Source organism: Uranotaenia lowii, chromosome 2 (assembly GCF_029784155.1).
Source record: "Uranotaenia lowii strain MFRU-FL chromosome 2, ASM2978415v1, whole genome shotgun sequence".
NCBI classification, from domain to species: domain Eukaryota; kingdom Metazoa; phylum Arthropoda; class Insecta; order Diptera; family Culicidae; genus Uranotaenia; species Uranotaenia lowii.
Window position 1 is genome coordinate 138,745,130 of NC_073692.1, and position 16,703 is coordinate 138,761,832.

Sequence of the window (16,703 nt, forward strand, 5' to 3'; positions counted from 1 at the left end):
CACGTGATATCTGTGAGATTGGTTAGAAGTTACAGATTTGACGAAGTATTTCTTAAAGTAGATAAAATTACCATGAAAATTATGGGCGCAACAAATACTCTGATATTCCATGCAGATCCTACGGTATATTAAGTAGAAAAACGTTTTCCAGAAGCTACTCTCGCAAGAAGATCGGGAAACAAAATGAGAGTTTGGAACCATTTATTCGTAATTTTAGCATCGATTTTCATTAAAGTTCTAAAGTTGATTCCAATGCCTTTTTCTATGATAAAATCCGAGTCAGTCCAAGCAACTGCAGTTCTTCCTCGGAATATTGAAATAAGAAACTCAATTTCAATTACAACTCATGAGCAAATAAAAATATTTGGGCTATAAAATTTAAAATTGTAGATCATTGTAGATTGTAGACCTTATTTGTTAGTTTCATTTTATTGCTAAACGAGTTTTTCAAACAAGATTCTTAAAAATTCAATGTCCAGAACTGTTGAAAATATTATGAACTGTTCTTTATTTCTTGTGAATATAATTTACGTTTGATCGTTTTTTGAAACTTGAATTATAGATGAAAATGGTGTGAAAAATGGGCGGGAAAAAATTGATCCACAAGCCACACTTTCTGTTTTCTTGGTCCTCGAATCTTTTTTCAAGAATAACTAACTTTAAATCTATGATATCAGAGTTGAAGTTTGTTTGTTGTTGTTAGCCTTTTCATTTGGAAATTTTTAGAGTATATTTTTAAATTGCGACCCAGAGATGGGTCTTGACTCAAACATTCAGTCAGCGAAACTTTTTTTTTTGTAGAGAAATGAATCCAACTTAGATGAAATTTCAGGGACTAGATAAGAGAAAATCGATGTTGAAAAACATGTGAAAAAAATTCACATAACACTCAACCAGTATAATATTCATACGCCCGGTTGGTCACCTGCAGTAGAATGTTAATACATGGGCCCCGGAGAGGCGCAAGACCGGGGACCGGGAGACAAGGCGAACTTTTTTTTCGCATGTTTTTCAACATCGATTTTCTCTTATCTAGTCCCTGAAATTTCATCTAAGTTGGATTCATTTCTCTACAAAAAAATTTTAAGAGTATTTTTAGAGATTTTGCGTGTCATCCTTGCGCAAGGGCCATGCTCATCTTTTCTGTATCGCTCCAGTTTTAATATATATGTATATATTTGTATGTCCAGCCGAAGCTAGGACAAATTCGTAATAAGATTTTATGAAAAACTTGTATATTCCAAATTGTCTTCAATGTTTGACAAAAAACATGAAATTTAGTTATTTGATTACCACCTTGGTTTGGAAAATAGTTTCCCCCTTTATCAATAATAACTGTTTAAATTGTTTGGAAAATATTCAAACACCGGTCTCTAAAATTTTAATGTTAGTTTTAAGTTGTACTATAATTTTAAAACACAAAGAAAAACTTATAAAAATTGAACAAAATTCGAATTTCCTAAATGAAGAAACGTGTTTTGTATAAGTGTTTATCAATAATGAAAACATCAGGTAGATATTTCAAGTTTTTTTTTCAAATTTGAATTACAGAACTCGTTCGTTTTTGGCAACAATGGATTTTGGCACCATCTGATTTTATATTTAGTTTTCTCTATAACACGACCAATATAATTTGAACTGACACTATTAACACGTTTTTTCCATCTTAAATGTTGAGGGAATATAACAACAACAACATGAATAAAATAGAAATTACTCAATAATGACAAAACAGATGAAAATTTCATGAAATAATGAAAAAAATACAAACATAAAATTAAAAAAGTATAATAAATGAAAAAAAAAATATAGCAAAAATAGCAAAAATGCAAAAAAAACTTTAGTAAACAAATCAAGAAAAGTGCCAAATGCATCAAAAACATGGTAAGAAATAATTTAAAATGATCAAAATTTATCTTACAAATTAATAATTATAAAAACAGGGTAATTGTTTTAAAAAAATGAATGAAAAAAAATTTGATAAAAATTGTTGGATTCTAGGAACATTCGATTCTGGCTGCCCAAAATGTTTGGGCGTGTTGCCAAAATCGAATGGGGTCTGTATCTACAAAATGTTTTCAAAAATCTTCTAATCTTGAAAAAAATGGCCATTTATAATAAAAAAAACGAAAAGAGCGTGAAATACATTCAAAGTTCAGTGCTTAATAGTCATGGAATCCATAAAAAAAACTCATTGTAGAAACGGGAAACCGATTGACCGATTTTGATAAAATTCGATTGATTGTAAAGGTAATTTATTTTAGTTTCTCAGTATTTCAAAATAAAGTTTATTTGTTCTACCAGGTAATCTGTGAATTGTTCCGAATGAAAAAAAGGTCCAAACTTCAATTTTTTGTTTGTAAGTGCTTATAGTTTCTAAATATTGAAGTTAAAAATTCATATTAGATCATCAGTTGTTTATTTAACTGAATTCTCACTTTCAAGCCAACCAATCAAAATTCATGAGCTTTTGCAGCTGAACATCATTTTCAAGCTATTATGAAAGTTTTCATAACGAACTGTTAAAAAAAGTTATGAGGTCTTGAAAACTGATTTTTTCAGTTTTTATACAAATTTTTTTGTTAATTTTCGAATTATGTGGATTTTGGTTTTTCTTAGATCAAAGAAAGTTTCTCCATTGTGCATTTTCAATTCAAAAATTAAATTTGTTTGAAAAGATCAAATATTCGGAAACTTTATTTTCAATTTTTATCATTTATACTAGTGTAGCATTTTTTTGAGTATTAACTCGTTTTGTTTATCTATCTTGTATCTGGAACCATAAAACTAAATTTAAGAACAATGTCAGTCTACTTAACGATGATCTTTTTTTGCCTAGGCGTTAAAATCCCAAAAAAAAAAAAACAAACCTTTTTTTCCTTTTTTATTTTGAGAAAATTTTTGATACTTTTAAAGTTTTGATTTACACGAAAAAAAATAATCAGAATATATGTACCTTTTGATTTTAATTTTGTAATCTTGAATTCGACTACTGGACCAGAAAAGTACTTATTCATAGCTTAACATTTGCAAAGGTTTCACCATTTTGATACACAAATCATGTACCAAGTTCTGAATTGAATTGTAAAATGAAATGCGATAATGAAAAATGGAAAATAAAATTTTAATTTTGGAATCAGGAATGTAACATTTTAGAATAAGATCTACGCTTGAAGTATTCAATTGAGTCGAGATGTTTTTGTAAGCGGAAATAATGACCTTTGAGTGACTTTAGTTTAGTGTATTTTGAAAATGTTCCTGCACAAATAAGAGTTGTTACACGTCGAAAACCATTTTTAATATTACCATTTTTTTTGTTACATTGTTATGATGAGTGGTTTTATAAATTTTTGTTAACTTTGAAAATAAAATATGGTTTTAAACCCCGATAGGTTTTTTTTTCAAAATATAATAAAAAATAATTTAATTTATCAGCTTTACCAGAAAACATTAACTATAGTGGATAAAAAAATTTCCCTGCAATCGACAAATTTTAAACCAGAATTGTGATGTTATTTCCACAGTGATTTCAAATCAGCATTACAAGCAATGCATTTAAAATAAAAATACAAACATTGTTGCAGAGCGAATATGAAATTGGCAACATTTGGACACATAAATGACAAAATTACCAAAAAAATAAAAACACTAATTTCAAATCCAAAGTTGTCATTGGACTAATCATCACTAGAACCATCAAATGACTACTGTCGGCCACTCGTTAATCATATCGGAAGAAGTTTCGAATCTTTTTAATGGACACGAGCCTGCGAAAATTGTTACAATGAGTTTTTTTTTTTTGACTATAAAAAACTTTAAATTGTTTTTTTTTCTCGAAATAGAAAGAAATAGTTTTTAAGATTTCAATCTGATAAAATCTTATCTAATCTGTGTAGTTCTGAAAAGGTACTTTGGTCAGTCATTTCAGCTGGAGATCTGAATTGAAATATTCCTTTTTTAAGATACATATCCATGTGCCATTAGACCGCTGCAAGATTTGTATGGAAATTTCCAGTTCTTAAATTTTTAATAACTTTTTTTTTTATTGTTTTGGTGCCATAAATAGCAATAAAAATTTTGGAAGCGTTCCATCCAGTCCTGGATTAGCGCACGGAGTTTTGAATTTGTATGGATATTTGTATGGGAAAACAAAATTTTTCATTCATAAATCGCCAGAGATGTAATGAAAATTCGAAAGTATGAAAAATATTCCTTGATTCTTGCAGTACAATTCATGTGAACAAAGCACAAACCTAACTAGTACTCTGGAAAAGATTCTCGATGTTATACAAAAAAAATTCAAAATTGATTAATTTTAATTTAAGCGTTTTTGACTGCTGTTTTTAAATCTGTGTAACCGTACGATGAGAATAAAAAATCTCGAAAAACTGCTTTGCAAAGCTAGGAAGTATATTGATGTATATAACCTTTGCAAAAACACATGAAATTATTGAAAGCTCTAACTAGCAAAGTCTGCCATTTTTAATTACTTTTCAAAGGATTCAGATTTTTTTCTATTTTGAAATGGTTATAACTTTTTTCATGGAATACTTAGCTGTTTGTAATGTCAGCAAAAAGGGAAGCTTAAGAATAGGCAAAACCAAAAGTCAAAGACAAACTTCATTCAAGTTTATTTGAATTTTCTGGATGATTTAATATGCAAATATTTCATCTTCCACACAAATTTCCATACAAAATTGAAACGCGTTGCGATAACTCAGGAATCAACCAAATCATCTAAAATTTCACACCGATGCTCGGTGACCCAAAAGGTATCGAACAAACATTTGGGAGGAAAAATTCATTTTTAGCAGAGTTTATATGGTCCAAATATCTGGCAACGCTGCTTTCACCCAACTAAACACGGTCTTCTCCTTCCGTACGTCTATGATATAATAAGTTGAACGGCGGCGCTCGAATGCAATAATAAAATCGTACCCTAACTGCCTACAGCACTGTTATAGTAAAGACGGGTAATTCCTTCCACTTGTCCTCTTCCCATAGTTCTTCTGACTTTTTCTACCCACCCCAAGAGTGGGTGGCTGAGTGGGTGGACGCGTAGATGAATGGGTTGGGTGGTAACTTTGCGTGTTTATGTGTCTCTTCCTCCTCCGTTTATTCGTTGCCTTCCAATGTCTTCTAGCGTTTCTTACCCTGTTCTTCTTTTACTACTACTACTGATGCCTTCCATCAATAGTAGAAGTCGGGGAGCTCTCACGCAACTAAAGAAAAGGACAACGACTTTTCTCGGTTCGCTTTTCCGCCACCGACGACGACCGAACCACGAAGCTCTGTTTAGTTTTAGTTTTTTTTAAAAATAGGTATTCCCTTGGTCTGTCGTCCGGTGCCAAGTATATTTTTGCACACACTTGCTCTGTGTCAGTGGGTATATGCGCCAAACCCGTTGTCGCGTACCTTCTTCTCCTTCAATTTCCTTCCCTTCTTCAATGGTTGAAATGCACCAGTCGCAAAGAGAGGGCAAAGAGGATGCATTTCGAACAACAACGAGATGATCTTCGCTTCGGCGGGGTTTGGAAAATTGCATCGCATTCGAGAGAAAAGAGCGTTTATTCACCATCCAACGTCATTCGGTAATCTCTCACTCGTCGGCCAGCTCTGTGCCATGCATCGATGCACTCAATTGGACGGAAAGGAGCTGCTGCTGCATGCCGCCAGGGGGTTAGATAATACCTGCCGGTTGTTGTTGTTGATGCAATCACTTAATGGGAACTGGTTTGAATTTGATATCTTCAATTGTGTACCCGGCACTTGGAGCTTATCGGAACCATGGTTTATTAATGTTAAGCTTTTTGTATATTGGAATTGCTTTTCTTTTTACAATTTGGAGAAAAGTTCAAACCTAATCTCAGTTATTGGATTATACGATAGAGGAGAAGTTTAAAAATGTTATCATTCTCTAGAATAAATTATTGTGTTGAGTAATTTTTCATATTTTTATTTCCTTGTTTAGTGACAATATTATATTTTAAAATTTTTATCTTCGTACTGTTTCAAACGACAGAAAAAAGATATAGGAGTGTTCAACTTAATCCTGGATTGAAGTCAGGAAAAGATGAAGGCAGTTTGGAAATGCTGATTAACACTATTTATTTTTTCCTTTCCCAATTCTGAAGAAAAAACCAATGCCAAATGCAATGACGCTTAATCCGGGTGAAAAAATCGTTTCCCTTTTTTCAAGAACTTATAAAATCACGAAAAAATGTTAAATAAACTCGATTATTTCACAGAGAACTTTTTTATGTTTAAGCCTTTTTTGTTCTAAGACATGTAATTGATTAAAAATTACGAATTCTATAGTAAGTAAAATGAATCACTTGAGACTTTTGATTGGAAAAACCACTAGTTAAAAACGCAAAGAAACAATGTTTAAAAAGTTAAATCCGATTTTTATTATTTTAAAAGGCATAAAAACTTGTAAGGCATCACTGTTTGATGATTCTGATATTGTTTTGATTCAATTTTATCAACAACTCTGTTGAAAACTGCAAATTCTGTTGACTAATGCTTTGAAAAATGAATAAGATTCCATTTGGATCGAAATTATTTCGAGGTTTACGCAAAATTTGATTTTTATTGGAGTGAAAATTTTAAAGAAAAAAATACGAAACATTCGAATTTATTTATAAAAAATTAAAATTAATACGGGTCATTAAAAAAATTGATAGTTGATGATTTTTTATCCAATCTTTTACAAAATATTCAATAGTTTTCTTTTTCCAATAATTCACTCTCTAATCTCCTAAACTTAAGAGGGTTTAAAAATATTTTGATGTCTACACTGCATATCAGATAATAAAAAAAATCCTTGATTAACATATCAAAAAAGTGAATTTTGTAGGCTTGAATAAGCAACACTTAAAAAAGCAGTTTTTATCGGGTAGTCACCGACCCGATAACTAACTTATTAGTGTGATCAATTGGGATAGTGAATTCATTGGAAAGAATGCGAACATTCATCAGTCCAATCTTTAATCAGATCATATTTGTGTTTGTTCTGGTGGTTGAATTTCTTTTTGACCAAATCAGATTCTACACTTTTTCCTTGAGCATTCATTCGATAAAAAATTATTTTGGTTGTTCATACTCAGAGATACTCCGATTTTTTTGGCAAAATTTAATGTTTACGTTTCGTCATTATTTTGGCCATCCCGAAGGGTGTGATGTCACAAAACTTGAAATAGGTTTCGTCGGCGATGATAACGCACATCGATTTTCCACACAGAAGATTATCTTATGATTGTCGACCTCTTGGTTTGACGTAAACAGTTTGTTTTTGACTTGGATCGGACTTCTTCTGCTTTTCATATATCTTCGGACCCAATCTTTCCTTGGAATGATGAATAGTGCTGATAGGGGATCAACGTTAATGGCCACATCCTGAACTGACGCTGTTTTTATACAGGCTTAAGCACACATGAGTTTCCGGTCCAAAGTTTTGTTCACCGGGCCCGGTTTCCACCCAGATTTTTTGCCCACGAAGCTGCCTTCCTCTCCCTACTCCCGAATCGAATGTCAGCTCGCTTCAATGCTTACTTCTTCAATTTTTGCCAACTGACTCAGCGAAATGTTGGGGGTAGTACACCATCTGAGCAAGATATTTTTGCACTTTTTTGGGAAATGCTTCTCATTTTCAAGAAAAACATGAAAAGGGGATCTCACGATACACAATTTTTTTATTATTTTTATTTCAACAATGATCAAAAACACTAAGCAGAAATTAGCTTTTTTAACGTCATTCGGAATGCGCAGGGTTATTTTAAAATCGTACTTAGACATAATGGGATACCATATATATATATGAGTTCGTAGAATATGTGATTTTAACCACACATTCTTCAATTTTTTTTTAAATTGCTGAAATAACACCTTAGAGGTTGTATTAGGTTTTCAAAAACCGACTTTGAGGAAAAAATTTGAAATTGCAAAAAGGATTAAATTATTAAAAAATTACAAAATTTGATCAATTTCTTAAACTATTTGAACGATTTTCACATTGGTTTGGAAGACACAAGTGCGACTAGTTAGTAGATATGTTGTGGTATGTTCCAACGTTATTTCTTTTTACTATATGCTTCCGGATACACAGAAACTACAGGTAAGATTGTTACATGGTACTTTTCTTAAAAGCCAGCACAAAAAAATCGATTTTTTTTTTTGTGTATGAAAACAAACTTCATCTAAATCGGGAATTTGGTTTTAAGATGTATATACACGAGAAAGCAAAATACGGTTTTAAGGTCTTGATGAGACATGAAAAAATCAAAATAGGGTTAAGAAAACACCGTAGGAAAGAAATGAAGATTTTCAAAGCGAAAAGTGTAAAACAAATGATAATTTTTTATTTATGCTGTTTAAAAGCCTTAAAAACTGATATCTTCATCTTCTAAAATTATAAAAAAAAATTGACACCGTAAATGTTTTAAGTTTCATATGACTTCTTTTCAGACACGTCAAGACCTTTTGAACCGTATATTGTACATTCATGGGAACCGAAAACCAAGTTTCATACTTAATTTTACAGTCTCTTTTAAAAGAATTTTAACAAATTTGTTCAAGCCAATTACCATGAGCTTGAAGAATCTTGTAGAAAACTTCCAAAAAGAAAGTTCTCGAAATTTCTATCATTTTTAAACCACGTTCTATCGAATGTTCTGGAGTCCTTTCCATTTGATTCAATTTGTTCTCTCGGAAGGTTCTAGAACCTTTCTTAGCTAGCTTAACGAGAATATTCCAGAACATTCAATTAGCTTCAAAAAAATAGCTTCGAAATGTGAGGCAAGTGAATTCCATTTAAGAATCGCGCACGTTTATATCGTCTGTAAATCGTCATGTTAACCTTCCAAGCAAATGTAAACTTTTTTGTTAATCTAAGAGATGAAAATATAGAGAAAACCCAAGTTGAAGTGTTGTGTCGTTCTTCGATGCACCGATCCAAAAATACGGTCCATTTCCCAAACAAATTTAGTAAAGATTTTTTCTTAAACTGGGTATTGTATCAGAGAAAGTCAATTATTTAATCTTTCAAAATAATCAATCAAATTAGAGAACTGATTGTATATGACTGAAATCAAGCAAATCTGATTTTTGTTATCTTAACATGAGGCCAATTTTGGTGTAAGTCATTCTGACTCTAATGTTATCTGAAGATTCAATAACGTTAAATGTTAATCAGACCTGTGCAACGAATGCAAGGAGATACATTAAGCTAATCTGGCAAGTCCGGTTTTACTTGGATGCTCGGATATTTTTTCAAAATTATTTGATAAATACCGGTCCCGCCCGGATGTCTGGGTTTTGCCCGGATTTATTCGAAACATTAGCAAAATCAAACAAAAATAAATCAGATTGAGGCATTATATTTTTTCATTTTGGCCTACAAAATAATTTCTAGCAAATTTACTAAACAATCATTAACGGTTTTTGGGAAGTGTCAAATGACACATTCCATCATGACGTGAATTCACTTTTCAAAACTTTTCTTTACTTTTAGCATTCTAGAGGTCAACCAATTTAATGTAGAATAAGAAAAAATAGAAGCAAACAGTTGCAAATTAAATTTCCTTTGAATTGAGTATGATTTTGTCAATGAAAAATTTAAATTTTTGTGACGATCGATCACAGCACAAACATTGTGATCGATCGTCACACAAAAACGTGAATTCACGCTAGAGTTGATCATTTTTGACTGTGCATATAACTTCAATTTTGTGTTCTTCCTAAGAAAATAGAATATCAATTACTTAGAATAAGATGTAAACGAATAAATTATTCACTTTTTGATTAACAAAAGGTTGCCAGATTTTTTCAGCACGTATCCGAACCGAACAAATCCTGGCAATTTATTAAAAAAAAACTTGGCATAGTTCGGACATTTGATATCGAAATTCACGTCTTAGAATCCGGAAAATATCCGGACAAATTTTTGTCAAAATCCAAAAATCAGAATCAAGAATAAAAACTTGAGTTTTTTCATGAACACACATGCATTCCTTCAAAAAACCTTGATGATTATTTTTATAAATCTTGCTAAAAAATTTCGTTTGAGACGCATTAAAAAAACTTTCTACAAGACAGTTTTTTTTTGTTTTGTTTGACAAATATAGCGAATAAATCCGGACAAAATCCGAGCTTCTTCCAAGGAAATCCGGTCCGGTCTTGTCCCAAATTTTCTGTTTAATATTCGGGCAAAATTAAAACTGGACAATCTAATAACCCTTGATATACGAAGCTTTCTGATTCAACAATAAAATACACAATTATGTTTCTTTAAAATTTTCACGTGAATTTAATCAGTTAAATCAAAGAAGCGTTGTTGACTAAATTCACGTTACGAAATTTCAAACCATTCTGAACCATTATTTACAAACTTAAAATTTTGCGTTGGGGAGAATGAGGATACTTGAGTCCTGGGGATACTTGATTCCTTAGCTATATCTCTCAACTGGAATGAGCTACAAGGATCATATGTTTTAGAAAAATATTCTAAATGGAGCAAAACAACTTTGCTGTAAGCACATAAAATTTTAACAAAATAATTTTTTGAGTTATTGAACTTTGTTTGCAATACTTTACAAAATGCGGCTTGAGATCTTTTTTATCACTTTAAAATGTTTGTGACATGAAAAAAATTCAAACAAAAATATATATATTCCAACACATAAATCGTTAGAGTGCAATGGCCCCATACTGGCCCCAAACAATGGTGAACTCTCAACATTTTTCAGATAAAGTTTTCTAAAATGTTCATTATGAGTTCAATTGATCCCTAGAGTTCAAAAAGGTATTTTTTTTTCTTCAAACGATCTATGGTGATCATTGTTGATTACAAGATGACGGTTATTCATCGACTAACTGATATTTATACAATATTTATCTGGCAAAAAGGGCTTAGAAAGTTGATTTTCTCTAAAATTCAAAAAATAGCGGCTGAAAGTATGCAATAACTCTAGGGTTGAGACATTGTTTTGGAATTTTCTTCTTCTGACATTTATTACTTGTAAATATGAAAAAAAACATGCACAGAATAGTCAATTGAGAATCTTTTTCAAAATTTTGTTTGATTTTCTTCCAAGAAACTAGTGTCCCGGAATGAAGGATCATGCTTTTTTTAGTTGAGGATCAAGTCTCTTTCAATAAAGTATCAAGTCTTCATTAACTTCAAAAATATCGTAAATCTTTACTTCCACGAATATTCGAAATGTGATATTTTTATTTTTCAAGTTGTTATAACTTTTATTTTCAGTGTCTTTTTTCTAATTTTTTCCTTATTTTGAATTGCACTTACACATAACATTTAAATTACTACTGTTTCTGACAATCGTTATTTGAAATTTACCATAAAAATTATTTACTTTTTTCAATAAAGTGACACTTTTTCCTTAAAAAAAATGATATTCAATATAATATTACATCGGTATTTTTTTCTTATTTTAATGTGATTTAAATTATCGGAATTATTGACAATTTAAAGATTTTTTTTATCCATGAAAGGATAAAAATCACTTTTTAGTGGTACAAGTAAAGGGAATGTATCAGATAAGATTTGAATCTGCTGATGTGTTTCGATGAAAAAAAAAATTCCATCGATCCTTATTTTTATAGGGATATTCTTTGGTTTTGTCCAAATATGGCTGGTTGAATTTTTTTTAATCAAATGTCTGGATTTTGCCAAGTTTTTAAATAAAATTGACCGGATTTTTTAGGCCCGTTTACGTTCTGAAAAAAATCTGGCAACCTTAAGATACATCATGTTAATTTTCTACATAGTTATTTCCAGAGTTTTTATTATTTTTTCATCAAATTTGTTTTTCAAGTTCGAAAATTCAATAAAATGAATTAAATACTGGTAGCTCTGATAATTATCTATTATGTTTTTAAGTAAGGCCAACATTCGACAAAGCATTTGAGCAAAAAAAAAATTCTATGCTGCATCATATCACTATCACATTTCCCCCCAAAACCAGCTAGAACGAAAAGTTGAACAAGAGTACGGCTCCCCATCTGCTGCAACTTGCAGCAGTCAGCAGTGTGCACAGCATAACTTCCTCATTCTTGTGTAACATTTCTGGAAGAGCAGCAGCATAGAAAAAAATGCAACAACATGCAACCAGCGAACATTTAGCTAGGTACTAGGAAATAAATTCCCTACATGGTTGGCCGGTTTCCATCCCAGAACTTTCATGTAACCTTCCCCTTGATACCTCTCGATCTGCGGGATCTTCAACGAACCGACGAAGAAAGTATACGGTACATATTTAGTGCCTAGTACGTCGCTATCGTACATAGTTGTAGAAGTTCTGGAGAGTTCACGCCATGCCATGCCACGCCACGATCTACAGCGCAGATCTTTCGAATGAGCATCATAGAGCATAGAACAGCACCGGATCGTGGCACGATCATCATTACACCATGTTGATGATGATGTTCCATGAAGCCGCGCCGCTCCGATGTCGGAACAGTTCGTGTAGCGGTATTTTTGGCTAGGGAGGCCTCAAGGGGGGGAGGGGTGTTCCCGGTCGGGGATAGGAGTGTGTTCTTCCAGAGTTCCTCTCCCCCTTTTCCCGCATCTTCATCAGCAATTTTCTTCACGCGGAATAGACACGTGTGGAGCGTGGTTTTCAAATTTTTCTCCGCTGTCTTTCTTTCTGCCCTTTTAGTTTGGTTCTCAAACCATGAAGTAATCGGTTGTAGAGGTTTTTTTTTGTTCTATGTACCTACAATCTTTTTTCTAAGTTTTCAACTATTCTTGGGGGTTCTTGGCGTTTCGCCTCGTCGAGAATCTTTTTTTGCACCCGGCTAGATGCTCAACATGAATGTGGGGTCGTCGAAGTCTCGTTGTGTTGGTGGGAACTTTTGACGGTGACGACGGTGGGATTTGTGTGTTGTTGGATCAGAAAAAAATACGCGAAGGCCCCCTGGTACTTTGAAGCTCCTCCAGAAGAGACCCCGCAAAAGCTAAAAAAAAAGAACGACTAGCACTATTCAGCTATTCTATGTTTTTTTTTCGTTCCTCCCTGCGTTCTTCTCCATATAAGAGAAGGAACACGTCTCTACGAGCGAGGCAACGAACACGAACCTCGAATAGCGGATAGCGTCTTGAATAACGGTCTTTGTCTCGGATTAATTATTCTGATGGGTTTGTAAGCATTAATGAAAGGTACATTGCAGGCTGCTGATGCTGATGATGTTGTTGCGATGTAATGATTTTTTTCCCTACCCCTGCCCACCTTCTCTTAATCCTCACAAAAGTGATGGGTTTACAAGAGACAGAGAGATTCTAGGCAATTCAAACCTTCATAACATACAGAAGAAAAAAACGAACCCCGTACATATGCTCTTTATGCAAACCATATTCTATTGTCGTCGTCGGTGGTTCATTGAATGGTGCATTGTCGCCGCGTCGGCTGTGTTACGAAATGGGACCGGCCGATTCTATTCTTCGTCATCGTCGTCGTCGTCGGCCTTTGTTGAGCGCGGGTAATTAACAACAACATATTTTATGTCTCGATTTGGCAGCATAGATATTCTCAGTGATAACGTGGAAAAAGCACGTTGGAAACTTTCAATGTATCCCAGAGTTTCTTATGAATATTGTATAGCTTCATTGAAACGTGTAGAATGTGTAAACTGTGATATAGAATAAACATTTGTTATACTGAATAAATAAAACTGTAGATCATTCTTTTCAGTTTTATTGTTTGTAGAACAATACGTTGAAAAATAGAATAACTTGAAATAAAAATTACAAAAAACTTAAGCTACAGTTTAGCGGATCTGTAATAATTGAATTCTTATGCTAAATTGGTACTTTGTTCGAAAACAAATGGGACCGCTGCATGCTTTGAACCAAAATTTCAAGTTTAAACGTTTGAAAACATCTCCCATAACTTTTTTGGTTGTTTTTACTACCACAAAAATTTTGGAAGCGGTTCATTCAGTCCTGAATTAGCGCATCGAGTTTGAGCTTTGTATAGAAATTTGTATGGGAAAACGAATTTTTTCATTCAAAACGCCAGAGATGTGCTGAAAGTAAAAAAATCTTTGGATTTGAAATATTCCTTGATTCTTGCAAAAAATTTCATGCAATCAAACCTTAAACCTAACTTGTCCCAGAATAGACATTCAATGTTATGCAAAAAAAACTATTCTCTATTTATAAAAAAGCAATTTCTGTGGGTTTGTCTGTATGTTTGTCTTCTATAGGTTCAGCCGTCTCAAAAGCTAGAGAGCTGAAATTTGGCATGGATACTCATTAGGACTCTTTCATGAACCTTTCTGAAAAGGGTCGTCCATACAAGTTAAATATTGTTTGTTACCGTAAACTGGGGGAACTTTGATAACTTTTTCCATTAATTTTTTTTCACATTATGGAAGGGGTTGCTTTTCCGTTATACCTAAAAATTTTGAAACATTTACTGAGGTGAGGAGTATAAAACATGATCATTGATTACAGTAAATTCAAACGACATTGATGGTTATAAATAAATGTTTGTTACAAAACCAGATTTTGAGTTTCGCGGTATCTTTGATAACTCTGGTTTTTAAGATATCTCAACATATTCAAAACTATTACATTTATAGTGCCGTTTAGCACAGAAGACATAGACATTGATAACAGTAAGTTTTGTAAGGACTGAACTGATTTTTTCGACGTTTTTTTTAAACTTTTATAATCAAAAGATGGACAATAATACTGCATACATCTAGGGGTTAAAATTATAAACATTTTTCATTTTTTTTTGGCCACAGAAACAAATGAATTTTTGCCTTCATGCAATTCCCTAGGTCCTCGCACTGTTCCCATGTTCTTTTTTTCTTCAAATTGGACCATTTCATAGGGTTTTAGCCACTTTTACTATACGGGCTTTCTCATGGAAAATCAATTTTTTCAATATCCAAAAATTATCACCAAATGACCATAAAAGAACTCTTAAACTAAACCTAAACAAAGAAAAAAGTAGAATTTTCACATTAAACAACTCTCTTGCTCTTAAATGCTTTAATTTGATCAAGAGAAGTGTTTGTTTGCGAGCCTCCGAAAAACCAAAAATTTTAAGATTACATTTCAAGTAATATCAAAAATCTTCTAACAAATACCAAATTTAGCTTATTTCTAACTCAATTTATAGGCACCGATAAGGCCGATAAATTGAAGTAGCAAACATAAATAACGGTGATTAATCCTTCATAATGTTAAATACTGTTTTCGCGATATTGACGTTATTTTTCGTCAGTTTGTGATGAAAATTCGCTCATAAATGTTTTGTGAGATGGGCAGTTGATTTCAGGCGATGAATTTTGAGTTAAGGGTCCGGCAAAAGGTGATCTTTCCACTGTTTTTTTTTTTAAATATTAACGTTGTTATTCATTAAATTGAGATAAAAATTTGGGCCTGGAAGTATTCTGACTTGACCAACCGATTCCAGGAGTCAAATTTAGGGTCAGGAGCCGGCAAAGGGGTCGTCCATACAACATAAATACTGTTTTAGCGATATTGTTGTCATTATACATCGGATTGAGATGAAAATTTGCACACACAAATTTTCAGGTACAAACAATTGATTTTGCTTACTCAATTTTATTGAATAGCTTGAAAAAAGGGGTCGTCCATGTTAACTGTTCAAAGTTTTTGCTATATTGACGCTAATAAACATAGGTTTGAAATTCAAATTTGCACAAGAGAGTTTTAAGAGACGGGCAATTGATTTCAGGAGCCAAACTTTGGGTCGGGGACGGCAAAAGGGATCGTCCATTGTAGTTGTTCATTGTTTTTTACGATATTATGTTTTGTGGTTATTAATCAAATTGAGATGAAATTTTTTCCACCAGATTTTTGAGGGACACTGTTGTTAACTGTTTTCACGATATTGCGGTGATTATGCATAGCATTTTAACGAACATTTGCACATGAGAGTTTTACAGCACAGTCAATTAATTTCAGGTGTAAAATGTTGATCAAAGAATCGGCAAAAGAGGTGATCCATACTTATTTTTCAATGATTTTGCAATAATTACATTTTTATGCATCGGATTTAAAAGAAAATTCATAGACGAGAGTTCTGTTGGACGAGAAATCGATTCCTGATTTCATACTTGAAACAGACGACAGAAAAGGGGTCGTTCATATGAACTGTATAATGTTTTAAAAAAAAATTGCTTTATTATTCATGGGATGAGATCGAAAATTTATAGACGGGGGTTTTGGAAAACGGAATATTCCTGGATTAAAATTTTGCATCAGACAACAGAAAAAGGGGTCGTTCCTGTTAACTTTTTAATGATTTACAATAATTGTGTTGCTTTACATCGGATCGAGAAGAGAATTCATGCACGGAATTTTTACAAGATTGGCGGTCTATATCTGATTTCAAATTTTGTATCAGTCGACAGAGAGAGAAGTCATTTAAATTAATTGTTGATTGTTATGGTTATATATTTGTTATTATGAATCCGAACAAGACGAAAAATCTTACACGGGTGTTCTTTTCGAGCAAAGCAAAAGGGTCATTCGTAAATACTCTTTATTATTTTATGCAATATCATCGTGAAAAGGAATCTCAAATTTTTCATCACATATTAATAGTTAGAACGAAACGGAATTCATACGGGACCAGCTAGTATAATACATATTTTTAAGCCTGTTTCAAGCTTATTTGAATTTTCTGGATTATTGAATATGCAAA

General features: G+C 32.6%; 1 non-coding gene across 1 annotated transcript; it reads right to left on the reverse strand.

The window, feature by feature from the left end:
* Positions 1 to 1,076: 1,076 nt before the first annotated feature.
* On the reverse strand, positions 1,077 to 1,184 carry LOC129750199 (U6 spliceosomal RNA). Its single transcript, XR_008738335.1, has one exon. It is a non-coding gene; the product is annotated as a U6 spliceosomal RNA (small nuclear RNA).
* Positions 1,185 to 16,703: the final 15,519 nt, after the last annotated feature.